At 37.7% G+C, this 17,728-nt stretch overlaps 1 protein-coding gene across 2 annotated transcripts in view; it reads left to right on the forward strand.

Annotated features, from left to right (window-relative positions):
- The first annotated feature begins 1,758 nt into the window (after window positions 1-1,758).
- Window positions 1,759-17,728, forward strand: part of LOC126382085 (D(3) dopamine receptor) — a 171,547-nt gene continuing 155,577 nt past the window's right edge. For both annotated transcript variants that reach the window (XM_050031809.1, XM_050031810.1), the window contains exon 1: window positions 1,759-2,030. The gene's annotated coding sequence lies outside the window, so the exon portion shown is untranslated. The remainder of the gene's footprint in view (window positions 2,031-17,728) is intronic.

Consider the following 17,728-nt stretch of genomic DNA (forward strand, 5'->3'; position numbering starts at 1 on the left):
GGACTTCATAGCAAGTTGCCTTTTATAGCTCCATCAAACCCTTTAGGGGAAACGGGCGTAACATAGCCTATTTAGGTCTTCATTTCGCTAGTGTACAGGCCCGAACTTTTTACAGAAGCGACTGCCTGTGAACTTCCAACCTTCTAAAGGAAAATCAGCCCAATACAGGTAAGCGCACATATTTCCAAAATGCATTTCTCGGGCATGATTCCTCATGCCTATTTAGGTATGTAATTTACCTATGTAAATTCTCGATCTCAGTTATGATCAAAGGAAACTTAAGTTTATTTAGAGTTTGACAAAGCAACCGCGAGAAACTAATTAAACTGGGTAGTTCCTAGGTCAAAGATAAATTATGAAATTCTGTTGACTTACTAAAGAAAGACAGATCTAAAACTGACAAAAAACGTTTTCTTTAATATATTTAACTTATTTATGAATTTCAATAAAGAAAAATGCAATAATAAGTGCAATGTTTTGACGTTTTTCTATAATGTCGTGGGTTGCTTTTTCATACAGGGTGTTAGTGACATCGTAACGAAAACTTTGAGGGATAATTCAGGCCATGATTCTAAGTTGATATCAAGTGGAATTTTCCGTCGCAAAAGTATGGAACGGAAAATAATTTAAATAAGCTCTAAAATTTTCATGACTTCTCCGACAGGAAATTCCACTTGATATCGACTCAGAATCATGGTCTGAATCATCCCCTTCAGTATTCGTTACAGTGTCACTAACACCCATACCTACTTGTATGGCTACTGTATGTACTTGTATGGGGTGTAAGTGACATCGTAACGAATACTGAGAGGCATGATTCGGCTGATTATTCTGAGTTAATATCAAGTGGAATTTTCCAACGCAAAAGTATAGAATTGAAAATAATTTAAAAAAACTAAAAAAATAACATGAATTTTGCGACGGAAAATTCCACTTGATATTAACTCAGAATCATGGTCTGAATCATCCCTCTGAGTATTCGTTACGATGTCACTAACACCCTGTATAAAATCCATAGTAATTTCGTGTTTTGACGTTGAGTAAAAGTAACTGAATTGACTAGTTGGAAACTATCCTATTGTAGATAACGTGAAATAGCTTCATTTCTGCGAGCGTAAGTACCTATTTACCTATAAGTATGCTTACCGGATTTATACAGTGGCTCAACACCACTTCACACACACACAGCCACAGCTTATCGTGTTATTTTTTATTCTATATCGTATATATATACCCCAGGGTATTTTTTTGCAACCCAACATTCGTTTATCCGGCAAATTTCACCCTCCGTTATTACTGTAATTATATAAATTGAACACATTAATTCGTGGCGCGTAATCATCCCATTTTTAAAAGTACCTTTACGAAAATCATGAATTAATCCTGCTTAATTTGTTTACTGGCTGTGTGTGCTTAGGTGATTCGCATGTACAGATAGTTAATAAAAGTAGGAAGAATAGCTCAACAAAGTTGTAAATGGAAAAGAGGAAAGGCTTAGATGTCTGATGAGATGAAAATGGAGTTTCAGGAGTATCGCAATTGTTATTCCATAGTCGCTGCCTACCCCAAAGGGAAATAGGTGTGACTCTTAATGTATGTATACTATGTAGATTGTAAAAGTAGGGTATACGTCTTTACATTGTGTCGAAAAAGAGTATATCTGTACTTAACTAAGAATTCCGTTCGGATACCAGCATCCAGTTGCAATTTTCGCGCGATTATCCGAGATTTCCCGCCAGTTTCCCGTGAGATGTCGAATGCTCCGCACGCAGCGCGCGAGAACGCTGACGCTCTCGCGAATTTGCGAAACAGTTTTCGAACGTGACTATTTTATTTAAAAAGCTGTCTTTTGAAAATCGAACCGTTTTCTTCCCATTGGATTTAACATTTGTGAACGAATAGTGGCCAGTTTCAAGTAAAAGTTTTTAAAATAAAAGTTGGAAAAGTATATACTAAGGTTCTTGTACCTACTTAATTATTACTTTGAATCTGGAATATGAAGTGACTTTTTGGATGGAATAAAGAAAAAGGTAAGTTTTTATTAGCAAATACTTACTGTGAGATTTTAAGTACCGCCATCAAATAAATCCGTGTTAATGTAAATTTTAAGCGGCAGAATGGTATCAAGAGCACAATAAATTAAAAGTTCTACTACTTAAAAAAAAAAAAAAAACAACGGAAAGGGAAACATTATAAAAAGCCTACGTTAAGTTTATAAAAACAAGTTTAAAAATCGCTGATTCCTAACTTCTTTGAACTTATTTAGTAACTTAACATTATATTCGTTTTGTTAAATAAAAATAGGTTTAATTTACAACTAAACTAAAAAAGGCTGTAAACATTAAAACCGTTGCCGCGAATCTTTTAAAACGCCTTACAAAGGAGACAAAAATGCGCGGTAAACGAACATTCAGGGCTTTCGACAAAAAAGGAATGTTACGGAAGGTCCAAAGACCCAGATTGAGATGGATGACGTTTCCCATTTAGCTGAACTTCATACAATGCCGATGTAACGTGCAACTATAGAAGATTGATGACACCATATAACATGGAAAGCCTTTTGCAATGTACATAGATTTTTTTACAACACCTAAAAAGTTCTCCTTCAGGTCTTTTAGGGACAACTTATTTAAATGGTTACTTTATAAAGACTCTTTTATATCTCCAGGATAAAATATCTCGTTAGAGATAAGTTTTACTGCATTACTCTGTCTATGTCTATTCTTTACGATAAATAACATAAACAGATTTCTTATACGGTATGGAACATACTCCTCTATATTGCTCTACGATAAATAAGTACTTGCTTAATATTATTACTTACGTCAGTAAGTTTTAGCTTACCTATTTTTTTTTTTTGGTAAAGGCAAACTTTTATTTCTTTTATGAGAAGACAGAGAGAGAACAAGAAAGCGATTAAGTAATAAATAATTTGAACAATTATACAGGTTACTTAGGGAAAGGTAAGTAGGTATAAAATGTTCCTTTTAGTTGCGATAAAAGCTTGATCCACACAAAGGCGGGAAAGCGAGAACGGACGAGGTTCTATGTGCAGTAACAGCCTCCGTGGTCTAGTGGTAAGAGCGTTAGGTTCACGATCTGGAGGTCCGGGTTCGATTCCCGATGGGGACATTGTCGAAATCACTTTGTGAGACTGTCCTTTGTTTGGTAAGGACTTTTCAGGTTTGAATCACCTGATTGTCCGAAAAAGTAAGTTGATTCCGTGCTTCGGAGGGCACGTTAAGCCGTTGGTCCCGGCTATTAGCCGTAAAAATACCTCCACCAACCCGCAGTGGAGCAGCGTGGTGGAGTATGTTCCATACCCTCTCCGGTTGATTGAGAGGAGGTCTGTGCCCAGCAGTGGGACGTATATAGGCTATTTATGTTATATTATAGTCGCACCCTATTTGCATGGAAATTGGATGTATTTTTTTAGATAATGGCCCGGATTCCTGCAGACCCCTCCAAATTTTATTTTAAGTTATACCCGTCATTTTCTTGTCCGCCGAAAAGGAAAAGGACGGATGATTGACAACTGTTAATTTTAAAATGAATGAATAACTTGGGCGAATAAAATAGGCATCTCGCTGATTTGCGACATATTTGATCTGTGCTGTCAACTTAATTCTGTCAGGTGATTCAACAATATTAGGAGGGTTTTTTTTTCTGCCTAAAATTGACGTGTTCCATAAAATGTATGCCTGTCGATTACCCGTCCCTTTCCTTTGGAGGATAAGAAAAGGACAGGTAAGTATAATTTAAAATAAAATTAGATATCAGAACCAATTACTACTACAATATGGACTGGGGTGAATTTTTATGGGAGCAAAAAACGAGTAGGTATGTAGAAAACGCTTGTTAAAGTCTGAAAAATATATACACACACATAGTAAACAAACATATAAAACAATACTTAAAATATAAGTGCAATAATATTGTTAAAATATAGTACTATGATAAATATAATTTGTATCTCTAACTAATAATAAAGTATGTTGTCTCTACCAGTTGCAGTGCCCTTACCGGGTCCATGTTGATATTATTAATACTTACTTCTGTATTTTTACAACACCACAATTTGTACGAACACATGGTCGCAATAAAACATTTCTATTTCTATTTCACATTATTATCATCGTCTAATAATTAAAAGCACTCACATATATAAAACCAATATTGATAATACTGAAATTAATGTGATCAACCTTTTATAACCCACTTTGCAATAAATCATCATCTGCCTAGCGTTATTCACTTTTCACGTTATTCTGAAGATTTGATAGGTCCAGTTTTTTAAAAAAGCAACTGCCTGTCTGATATTCAAGCAGCGAAGGGAAAACCAGCCCAATACAGGTTAGATCACATACCTGCGAAACGCATTTCCCGGGAATGCTTTAATACAGTATAGCATCATTCATGGCAGGTAGGAGTATTAGTGGTATTAATTCAAATTCAATTCAAATTCAAAAATATCTTTATTCAATAGGTAACATAGTTACACTTTGAATCGTCAATTTTTCCATAACGAACGTCTCATCCGCCTAAAGCTACTGCAGCTTCTCACAACTTGTACAGCCGGGGAAAAGAAGCTGCAAGAAAAATCTCGGCACAGGGCCCTAGACATTCTTTTTATAAAAATAAACATAAAATATTGTTATACAATTGAGTAATTTAGCTGTCTAATATCAGTTCTCAGACAGTTAAACCCATGCATTCATATCTTCTAAATAATCACTAACCTTATAATAATAACCTTTTTTGCAAAGTTTCTGTTTAACTACTGTCTTAAAACAGTTGAAAGACAAATTCTGAATGTCAATGGGAATCTTATTGTAAAAACGTATACATTGCTCCTTAAAAAATTTAGTGATCTTATGTAATCGACTGACTTGTAAAGCAAGTTTATTTTTATTCCGGGTATAAACAATGTGCCGCTCGCTATTTTTTACAAACAATCCTATATGTTTTTTTACATATATTAAGTTTTCAAAGATATATTGTGGTGCCAAAGTTAAAATACTAATTTCTTTAAATTTATTTCTAAGTGACATCTTGGGTCCCAATTTGTAAATCGCCCGAATGGCTCGCTTTTGCAGAACAAAAATGCTGTTGACATCTGCAGCATGACCCCACAGCAAGATGCCGCACGACATTAGGCTGTGGAAGTAGGCAAAATAAACTAATCGCGCGGTTTCTACATCGGTTATTAAATGATTTTTTTTGACCGCGATTGCTGCTGACCTGAGCTGAGCCCAATATTGTGTTATTAACTCAGTAACGTAACAGAGCTCAATATGTCGATATATTGTTATTTGTGAGTGAGCATTGTATCAACTCATAATACCTGGGGCGTGATGCGTCGTCATATATTGTCTTCAACTCCCTAGCGATTTCCACACTCACACACTCACTTCAGTTCATATTTTCACCTTGTATACCTGATATTTTTATTTTAGATGTTTTCGATATTTTTATTTATAGGAAACATACATACACATACATAAACTCACGCCTATTTCCCACCGGGGTAGACAGAGACTATAGAATTCCATTTGCATGCTTCCTCATGCTTCCTCCACATTCATCAATCGCTTCATACACGCACGCCGGTTCAGAGTAGATCGTATTAAACCTTTTCTAAGGACATCTCCAATGTGCTGCTTGTCTTCCCGGGCATGTCGTAAAAACCGACAGAGGGATTGTGTCCTCTAACATGATGGACTAATGTTATGGGCGATAGGCTGATCCCTTATCACCATAAGGTTCATCATATCCAGCTTACGACATCGTATCAACAGTGGCTGCAAGTTGTCTTTGATTACTTGTGGCTCTGCCCACCCCATTAGGGATTACGGGCGTGAGTTTATGTATGTATGTATCTCCAATGTGGTCATCGTAAGTCCTTCTCGGATTTATAGGAAAGTATTCAATAATTTCACGTTTTGTTGTGAGTGAATTATTCCAGACTACATTCTTCAAAAACAATATAGATGGCGCTATAAAGATTTTCCTTCTAATTTCATGAATAACAGACATATACCTATGCATCTTTTATCTTTGTTTTTGGGTATAAATGATGACCCTTTTTATTACACCCAGCCACAATTACATCTTCCCACTTCCCACAGAATAATAATTATTCTGATCAAAATACAGAGAAGCAATATAGCTAGCAACATAATGTGATCCAAATATCAAGCAACAATTATTTTTATCTAAGCTACTGCCATTACATTGTATTTTTGATTAACTATGTACCCGAGAAATGAGAAAATATGTAATTATCACGTTAAATCTCGACATCTACATCTGTATTATTTTTGGGGAACGTAGCCAGGAAAATGTCTCATTACAACCCACACTACAAGTCAGGGTATCTAGAACACCAAGTTACCAGAACACAATTAGAAGCCACGACGGCATTATAATCGGATGTTTTTAGTTTTCTTACATAAATGACTTTTGGATTGGACCTTTGATAAGTAGGTGTTCAGTGCAAACAAGGGAAGTATTGAAATTCTTGATTTAGAAATGGGGTTTAATTCGCAATTGTTAGAATTTTTAACAATATTAGATGTGTTTTGTGTATTAGATGTGATCGCGTGAAGTCGAGAGGAGTGGAAAAATCAAGGCGAGGCCTTTGCCCAGCAGTGGGATCGAATAGGCTAAATAAGATAAGATTAGATGTGTGTCGGTTGAGTGCGGTGAGTTGAAAATGTGGAGAGTGTATCATGATTGTGTTATGTGGCCAATGATGATGATGATGTATCGTGTGTGACGTGGTATGTCACGTGTATGACGCAAGTGAACGACTCGATCGCAAGCAGATCTATTGCCTACTAAATAGGGTCGCTGTTGCGTCGACAGTAGGTCTAATAGGAAGTTTGTCTGGCCAAATAATGAATGCTATTTCTTTCTTTCTAGAATTTTGTAAAAGACTCCAACAGACGTGTCCATAGCGACCGGTAGGAGTCCTATGGAGTATTTATTTACACACGCGGCAGTGTGTCAAGTCAAGTTCAAGTAACAGAATTAGCGAGCAGCACCTTGTGTAATATAACACGAACCATTTGGACCCACTTTTGACCCCCACATAATTCAAAAACTATTTCACATAAACGTGTCAAATTTGGCTCATATATTGCGACTTGCGAGATACCTAAAAACTAGACAAGTCGGACCTTAGACTACATTATATTATTATTATCTTTAGTTATAAGATAAAATTATATTTTATGTTGTTATAAATAAATTTCAGGACTGACCATTGAACTTGACACCCATTTAGATCTCACTTCTTTTGTCGTTGAAGTCAACAACCAAAGCATAGGTATATCAAAATATTGAACTTGGCTCTCATTTCACATTTATGTTTTTGATGGGTATTTATAACATTTACGTAAGATCACGCCTATTTCCCGTTGGGGTAAGCAGAGACCACAGAATTCCACTACGATACTGACGTACCACTATTTCGCTTCTTCCATTCTCATCTTCTTGATGCATGTTCGCTAGTTTAAAAATATGTATTTATTTATTATTTACAACAAAACAGTTGCCCATGGCATTGTGAATATACAATTAATCTTATATTTAAATATACACAATTTATTTTTTTACATAAATATCTACTATCTACCCTTTCTCGTTCGTGTAAAGAGTAAGTTGGAAAAACAAAAGGTATGCCGTTAATAACCAGATCCAGTGTGGCGTGTGGGTCATTTCAATGATTTGTGTTCCTAACCCGGACCTATGCCCAGAGATTTATACCCGGCCTGTAATACAGATTTATAGGGAGGAATACCTTTTTTTTGGGAAAACAGCCATAATGATAGTGTCGGGAATATTCGTGATTGATCGCATGGTTTTACAGGTGAAATCAAGCTTTGTTATCGTGTGGGTTGTGAGGTCAATATGTCAGGGTTATTATTGAGCCGTCATGGGCTCCCGACGTGGGTTATGTGACGACTACTATCAGTAAGTTGTATTAGGACTAGCAGCTTAAAGGCTAGCCATTGTTATATCTTCTTCTATCGTGTGGGTTGTGAGGTGGAGTACCAACCTCATCAACCTTGGTGTCAGGGTTACCATTGAGCCGCCATCGGCCCCTGACATGGGCTTTTAATTATTGTCATATGGTAATCTTTCATAAGAGTATAGAATATGGAACAATACTAAGAATCCACTTTCTACTGATGTAGATGTAAAATTAAATGACAGTAAGGCTAATGTAATGGGTACAAATAAAGTATCAGTCAGGCTTAGCCACTGATCCGCATTGATGAATGGCCGACGATATTATGCTGGTGTTACCTGTGTAAGCTTCAATGCATTAGCTTTGTACATAGGATTTATACATAGATGACGAGTGGCGGATTAATTTATCAAATGGCGGACATTGCTGACGAATTTCAATTCAGCTCGATGGTTTTATACTTTTTTTTTAATAAAAAACAATACACATACACATACAAGGGTGTTAGTGACATTGCAATGAAAACTTTGAGGGATGATTCATACGATGATTCTGGTGGTTTTCGTTGCAAAATGGGACTGAAAATAATAAAGAAAAAACAGTTATATTTTCATGAATTTTTCAACCGGAAGTTCCACTTGATATCTACTCAGAATCATGGTCTGAATCATTTCCCTCGGTATTTGTTACGATGTCACTAACAGCCTGTATATACATTTTTTTTCCTTTATTTTGGCACAAACAGTCATTTATACAAATAAGTAAAGAAAAACAATATATAACATAAGGACAACGAGTGCCCAAAAAGTGCTTACAGATAAAATGCAATTAGGAGCTTATTGAGACAGACACAGTTATGCTAAGAGGTAGAACATACATGAAACAAATTATTAGTAGGTACCTACTAATAAGATGGTCACTTAATCTATAAAAATAGAAAGTGGATTATTCTTAAGAGGAGGCCTGTGCCCAGCAGTGGGACGTATATAGGCTATTTGTCATAATTAAAACACATAATAACGGGTTCTTACCGCGTTTAAATGGGGGGAGTCTCATATCCCCATAACCGCGTAAACTTAAAACAATGTATAGGCTATTTATGTTGTTATGTATTGGATTATTCTTATTACATACATAAACTCACGTATACTTCCCACCGGGGTAAGCAGAGTCTTTGGAATTTTATATACATCCTGACACATCTTGCTTTCTCCACATTTATCAATCATTTCATACAGGCACGCCGGTTCAGAGTAGATCGTACATCTAATTTGGTCAATGTACGTCTTTCTAGGCCTTCCTCTGCCAGCAACCCCGGCTAAAAAGTATGAATATAACATAGCACATAAACAGCCTATACATGTCCCACTGCTGGGCACAGACCCCTCTATCAACCGCAGGGGTTGTGGAGTATAATCCACCACGCTGCTCCACAAAAACCAACAAAAAAATTGAAAAAAAAAAGCACAAAACATGAAATAAGAAATTATTTCTCCATTTTTTTTTCCGAATGGTGCTGTTTAGGAGATTACTGTGGAGGCGAAGTACTAGTACATTATTATCGTAAATTAATTAGGTACGTCTATCGAAAAAAAATCAAGACGTAACACGAAGCAGTCTATTTTATGGCTCATGCTGTCTACTAAAAGGTCGCCAACTGACGTTCCGTCGTTCCTAATACGCTTCAGAGTGCTTTTGAGTTAGTAAGTTAATTAAAATTTTAGTCCTGGTGGTATAATTTAAGAGCTTTCCTCTATGTAGCTCACCAGTTCACTTTTATTTCATTACAGTATCACCTTGGGGGTTAAGCAGGCCACATTGAAGAAAATTACCTAATAAAACAATATTGCTATTTATCATTTTGTCCGAAGCACAGAATCATCTTACTTTTAAGGCTGCAAAGTTCTTACTAAACTAAGGACAGTCTCACAGTGATTTCGACAATGTCACCATCGGGAATCGAACCCGGACGTCCAAATCAAATGCTCTAATTACTAGACCACTAGGCTTGGTCCCGGCCGTATAAACTCCTCCACTAACCAGCAATGGAGCAGCGTGGTGGAGTATGCTTCATACCCACCGGTTGATTAAGGGGAGATCTGTGCTCAGCAGTGGGAAGTATATAGGCTGTTTATGTTTATGTGTTATGTCATTTTGTCATCACACTTTGATATGTGCGAATGTCAAATTACAATATTGCTTTTATATGAATTGCTTTGATGTGGCCTCAGTTCTGTGTTAACTATTACAGTATCTATCACCTTGTCTACTTTACACGACATGACAGGCCATTTGACTTTCTTCATTACTTGGTACAATAAATACTATACAGGATGTTAGTGACATCGTAACGTAAAATTTGAGGGATGATTCAGAACTTTATTCTGAGTATTATTATCAAGTATTCAATACAAGTAACAAAAAAGACACTAAAATTTTCATGAATTTTCCGACAGGGAATTGCACTTGATATCAACTCAGAATCATGTTCTGAATCATCGCCCTCAGTATTTGTTACGATGTCACTAACACCCATACGCACTTGTATGGCTACCACATACTTGGTGGAAGTGACATCGTACCCAATACTGACGGAGGATGATTCAGCTCATTATTTTAAGTAATTGAAGTGGAATTTTCCATCGCCAAAGTATAGATTTGAAAATAATTTAAAAAAATACAAAAAGGTCATGAACGGAAAATTCCTTTTGATATCAACTCGGAATCATGGTCTGAATCATCACCCTCAGTATTCGTTACGTTGTCACTAACACCCTGTACGTACATTACACGTAGTTATAAAAATCCACGCGGATAATGTTGCGCGCGAAAAACTAGCAATAAATTAAAACGAGTGTGTAGTTTATTTCGCTCTCTTGTCTAAGCGAGCCAGGCTCGATTCAAAAACGGTTTTATGTAGAGTAAAAGCAGTAAAAGCTATTTTTACTTGTGAATGAAACGAGCCCATTCACGCGGTATGGCTCACTCACCTACACAAGTCACCTATCTCGCTGGGCGCCATTTCTATGGGGCTCACAGCGTGAAGAGGTTGCATTTGATATTGAGTTTTAATATGAAAGTCGGTAGTAGACAACCACAAAAACATACATACATAGACTAGTTTTAATAGGCTAGTTTCCAACTAGTCAAATCAGTTACTTTTTACTAAACGTCACGAAATTACTATGGAATATGTGACGTCATAGAAAAACGTGACAATATGTCGCACTTTTTACATTTTTCTTTATTAAAATTCATAATTAAGTTAAATAGGAAAAAGAAAACGTATTTTGTCACCTTTAGATTTAGTAATCAGAATATCATAATGCGTGTGCTACTGCGATATATAAAAATTCCCGAGAAATACGTTACTTGACCTAACTTTTTGGCTGGTTTTCCTTTCGCGGGTTGGATGGTCCGACAGTTGACTTAACCATTATACTATCTACGTATTGTATACTCAGCTCTCAGACCCATTTGTCCGGACCTGTAGTTACTTTATAAAAAGGCGATATGACTCACCACCTTTGGTCTAACAAAAAGCTCGGTGAGATGTAGGTACTTAGTTCAACTTGCGATGGATGCACCTTTGACTACCTATCCCAATTGGGATGTAGTCGTGAGCTTGTGTTGACTGAAAAATTGCGTTTTCAGAGGATGACCTAACTTGTATTGGGCTGGGTTTCCCTTCGCGGGTTGGATGGTCCGACAGGCAGTCGCTTCTGTAATAAACTGGACCTATCAAAACTTCAGGTTAGGTAAGCGTACCTTGTGGAAACGGGATGTGATAACTTAGATTGAAAATTCTAATATTCCTAAACGCAGTTATGTTTTAAACATGCTCTACATCACTTTGAATAATATTGCGAAAGTTTAAAGTGACTGAGACAAAATTTGAAGAGTTCGTTAGTTGATATATTCTTGCTGAAAACTTTGTTTGTTCTTTGGTAATGGTTGACACAGATTAGCAGCTTATGGAACGAGTACTCTACAACTATGTAATAGAAATAGTTTGTCCTTGTTTCAGAGGAAATGTTTTATAAGAGTATGAACATGAGTTATGTTGATAACTTAAACTCGAACTCAAAAATGTGTTTAATCAGTGGTTAACATAGTCCGATCACTATTTTTTTTAAACAATCCTATACCTTTGTCTTTTTTGTGTGATATAATTCTCTTCTGGTGGGTTAAGGGTCTTATCCTAAACCATCTAAAAAGCAATATTGCTATTTGATATTTCTTGACATTGCGCACTTACTTTTATGTTATGGGTACTTACCTACGATATTTTTCATCATTAAGTATTGATATAGGTAACATAACATAAGAGGACCGGCCTCCGTGGTCCAGTGGTGGAGCATTGGGCTCACGTTCCGGAGCCCTAGAAGTCCTGGGTTGGAATCCTGGTGGGGACATATCACAAAAATCACTTTGGTTAGGACATTACACGCTGATCACCTTATTGTCCGAAAGTAAGACAATTCGTGCTTCGGAAGGCACGTTCAGCCGTTGGTCCCGGTTACTACTTACTGATGTATGAACGTAGTCGTTACATGAGTCATGTCAAGGGCTTTTGGCGGCTCAATAGTAACCCTGACACCAGGGTTGATGGGGTTGGTAATCCACCTCACAATCCACACGATAGAAGAAGAAGCATAAGCTCACGACTATATCCCAATTGGGGTAGTCAGATCCATCACAAAACGAACTCGAGCTTTGTGTTAGATTAACGTGGGTATAAATAGGTGAACGTGGTATAGAGGTATACATGTAAATAGTTATTATGGGCATAGTTCCGTAAGTTCCATTATCGAGCATTCGCTCATCAAGAGGAGTGGGCAAACTTAATGAGAGCAATTTTTCCAACAATACAAACCCAAGGGTATTATTCGTTAAAAGAAAAGCACTTTGTCATTCCCATGCATGCATGTTTACGGAAACCATCGGGAAAACGCCGCCATTTTGATTTGCGGGAAAAAATAATACGTATGCAAATTCTAGCATTTGAGCATCGAAGGAATTTGTATGGGAAAGTAAATTGAATTGCCAATTCCTAAATTGATTTTTTAAACACACCTGCTTCGCGAGATAAAGCTGATACGATTTTGTGCCAAGTCGGCTAAGAAAAGATTTATCGTTTCGTTTCAAACTCAAATTCAAAAATATCTTTACTCAGTGCGTAACATTATTAGTTATTATTTGCCTAAAACTACTGCAGCTTCTTGCAATTTGTAATAGCCGAGGAAATGTAGCTGCAAGGAACGCTTCGGCACAGGGCTCTAGATGATCTTTTTCGCAAGAAAAAATATATATCTTTTCTTAATATCTATAAAAAAAAACATTATAAAGAATAAAAAAATAAATAAAAAAGTAAAAAAAACATATATAAAAAAATAATCAGTCATTTGTCTGCCTAATACTGAGAGAGTAGACTCAACAAGCGATCATACAAACATAAATTCACGCCTATTTACTCTTAGGGTAGACAGAAACCACGGAGCTCCTACTAGCTAGATATATATCTATCAAATAATTGTGTTCTTATTGCGGTAAACTGGTACAAGCGGATTTAACGATTTGCGCTAAAATAAAATAAAAATAAGTACTTAAAAAGCATTTATTGTATAAACACATCACCATTTAAAGCAACATCGAGTACCTTTTTATTTGTTACTCCCTGAACGCCGCGCGGTGTACAATCGGAACGTAATTAAAGTATTTTAAAAATACATCCTTGGTCCTGAATACATTCGCGTAAAAAAGGAATTTCAAACCTCTAAAGGGAAAAGAAAACAGGTCAAGAGAATGTTCAGTGTACCTTTGATACAAAGTACGGTCGCGGTTAGAAATGTTAATCAGCTTAGAAATTTATTCCACATTCAATGTGAAAATAATCTAGGGTGTAATGTTTTATATCAGCGCAATAAGATTTGCAATAAGATATTTTATTTACTTTTGTGTAGTTATGTGTTTTTAAGATTTTATAAAAATATAGAATTTAATGTTAATGTTTCGTCAGAAGAAAGTTGATGAACGAGGAGGATTTGTTTTGTCGTGGCTTATTGTAGATTTGCCGCATTTGGCATTAACTACTTGGCCGGACAAATGGGGAGCGCTGAAGGCTCTCACCCGATACACCGTTTAAGACAACAGGCCTGAGGGTGCCCAGTTGGGCGCGAACCTTGGCTCAGGGCGTCGTCTGAGAGGAAAAATATTTGAAAGAATTAATAAACCCTAGTGGGTCGATAGCGATAAGCGCTGAATGAGGGAAATCGTCGACCACGCCGGCGGGGTCGGTATCGGGGTCCTGAAGTGTTTGGTGTCGTGAGCTGATTGGCTGCCTCTATGGCTAGAGTAATAGGGTCGTCGAAATCGTATATTACGTCTTTCGGACGCCGATACTTTTCAGTACCGTCCCTAAGCGGAATGTATTCGGAAGCCGCAACTACCAAGAGATTTGGGTGGTGCGGAGCAGAATCGAAGAACGAGGAAGATAATGGAATTCCTTAGTATCTGCTTACTCCGGTGGGAAATAGACTTTTTTTACGTGACTTACTGTAGATTTGCCTATTTCGATCAGTACCTTTGACTGATGTCGCGTGCGCTTCAAAGCAGTGAAATTCCACTTATTATCTTACTTACTTACATAATCATAATTATTATATTATAATGACATGTTACACGATATAACTTAGCTCGTAAGAAGTGAGTGCATATTATATATCTCTGCCTACCCCTTCGGGGATACAGGCGTGAAGCTATATTTCACTCCATGGGTTGCAAACTTGCAACGATATCGTGGCATTCAATTTTCACAGTGCGTTGCGAGTAACTGAGTGGAAATTCCCAAAATGTGGCTTCCCTCTATCTCGGTACGTCGCAAGTAGCTTGCAGTGGAAAATACCTTTAGTTTTAAGTGTTATAAAAGAACAATAGCTAGCGTCTCATATTGTGTAGAGTATTTAGAAGGAGCTGAAAATTGGAAAACGTGGCCAAGTGTTTGCTCTTAAATTTTCTTTTGTGATATTTTGAAAAGGCTGCCAAAAAGTGCTCACAATGTAAATTTAGATGTTTTAAAAAGTTTATGAAGAGGTTATACCCACTTATATGTTTATCTTATGAGATGAGCTCGGTGGCGCAGCTATAAACGCGCTCGGTCTGCGATTGTTGGAGTTAAGCAACTTTCGCAAAGGCCGGTCTTAGGATGGGTGACCACAAAAAAAAGTTTTCATCTCGAGCTCCTCCGTGCTTCGGAAGGCACGTTAAGCCGTCGGTCCCGGCTGCATTAGCAGTCGTTAATAACCACTAATCCGCACTGGGCCCGCGTGGTGGTTTAAGGCCCGATCTCCCTATCCATCCATAGGGAAGGCCCGTGTCCCAGCAGTGGGGACGTTAATGGGCTGATGATGATGATGATGATGTTTATCTCTATCGGGATACATAGTGCCTTTTGTAACGATTTTCTTTTATGTTGGTGCAATAAAGTATAAAGTGCAATAATAAGTCGTCATTCGTGTTAGACTTGCCCTCCCCCATTCCGTCGACGATGTCCGTCATTTAGCGCTTTTCGTTGTGACCACATAGGTCAAGAGCCACGCTCTTGTCGGTGTAGCTTTCTCCATTCTTGTCTATCAAGGGCCGATTCTTTGACTTCCTTACAAGACACGACGTTCGCTTTCTCTTTGATATGTTCCATGTAAGCTCGTTTTTTGGTCTTTCCCATAGGGTAATTGTTCCAAATACGAACTCCCTCAGGCGCCCTGAGCTTAGTTTCGTGGCCAACTGGGCACCCTCACGCCTTTTACCTTAAGTTTTTGTACAGGGTGAGAGCCCTATAATGTCCTTTGAGTCATGTCAAAAAAGTCCCATTCGAATACAAACTCTATTCAGCACAAAAGACGCATATAACATAATAATGGGACAACAGATAGACATACAGCTCAATTTATTCAATAGACACGAAATAGAAAGGCTTGCCACTATCTAAAATGTAATTTGCCTGGTTTATTTTGTAAAAAAACGTATTATATCTATAGGGACATCTCTCTAGGGATATGCAAATGGGAAAAATACGAAATTGTAGTAAGTATATAAATAATAGTAAGTAAGTGTGTAAGATTTTTTATACTGGAACTCGCTTACCTGGAGTATGCCTCATCATCATCATCAGCCCATTAACGTCCCTACTGCTGGGGCACGGGCCTTCCCTATAGATGGATAGGGAGATCGGGCCTTAAATCATCACGCGTTATTAACGACTGCTAATGCAGCCGGGCCCAACGGCTTAACGAGCCTTCCGAAGCACGGAGGGGCTCGTGATGGAATCTTTTTTTTTGTGGTCACCCATCGTGTGACCGGCCTTTGCGAAAGTTGCTTAACTTCAACAATCGCAGACCGAGCGCATTAACCGCTGCGCCACCGAGTTCCTCTATATGCCTATTGAACTTTATTTCTATAAAATATAGAAATAATAGTATATACATAAACTCACACTCCTTTTCCCTAATGAGGTGTGCATAGCCATACTGTTGATATGAAGTCCTAAGATGGATATGATGAACGTTATGGTGACACAGGATCAGCCTATCACCCTTAAGAATAGTCCATCAATTGTCAATTTTCATCATTTCCATAAGAATATATCTAAAATCTGTGTCTATATGTGCAGACATGAGAAATATAATGTACCCACTTTAGGACTCTGTCGCACTAACATATATACACTTCTCATCAAAAAAATCGAAACACTTCCGTTTTCATTGTTTCTGTCCGAATTTAACACAAAAAAGAATTCATACGATGAAAAAAAATACATAAATGTATAGCTGGCAGTTTGGCCATTACAGTAATAAGCGAAAATTCTAAATTCAAAATTAGAATTTCATTTGTTTATCTTATAAACGAAATGAATCACTGTTTTGAGACAAACGTGTGTTTAGGGTTGGAGTACATTTAGCGTTTAAAAACTAAAAATTGGCGCCTATCCTTAAACTTTTTGTTTTTTATTTCAATACTGTGACTTTGGGACGTCTGAAAAAAGGTTTTTTTTCTAAAACGTATGGATACTTCGCCCACAGAAGCCGCCCAAGTTGTGGCATTGCTGGATTCTGGCGTGTTGTGGCTGCAAGACTGCATCTAAGCCTGTCATCTGTTCATAGAGTCTATAAACGTTATCGGGAGACTGGTTTGTTCACGCGCCGTTCAGGATCTGGCAGGAATCGGGTCACTTCTGAGCGAGATGATCGATTTATTGTAACAACTTCTTTTAGAAATCGACGCCTTAACGCTTTTCAACTGCAGCAGCGGCTTCGTGTTGTACGAAGGGTGGCTGTGACTCTACAATTAGAAGAAGGTTGAAGGATCGTGGACTGGTACCGCATAAGCCAGCAAATGGGCCGAAATTAACTGCAGACCATCGAAGAGCGCGCTTTAACTTTGCACGTGAGCACCTAAATTGGTCATACCTACAGTGGAGCAAAGTTCTCTTTTCTGATGAGTGTAAAATTATGCTGTATGGTAACGACGGAAGGAACAAGGTCTACAGAAGAGACGGAGAACGCTATGCACAATGCTGCATTGAAGAAAAGGTCAGCTATGGTGGCGGTTCGTGGACGGTTTGGGGAGGAATCAGCGCCGACGGTAAGACAGAGCTTGCTTTCGTGTCTGGGCCACGTCTGCCTGCACTAAACTGTCATCGGTACGTCGAAGAGTGTCTCGAGCCTCATGTGATGCCCAATGCACATTTTATTGGCA

Source organism: Pectinophora gossypiella, chromosome 3 (genome assembly GCF_024362695.1).
Source record: "Pectinophora gossypiella chromosome 3, ilPecGoss1.1, whole genome shotgun sequence".
Classification (NCBI taxonomy): Eukaryota; Metazoa; Arthropoda; class Insecta; order Lepidoptera; family Gelechiidae; genus Pectinophora; species Pectinophora gossypiella.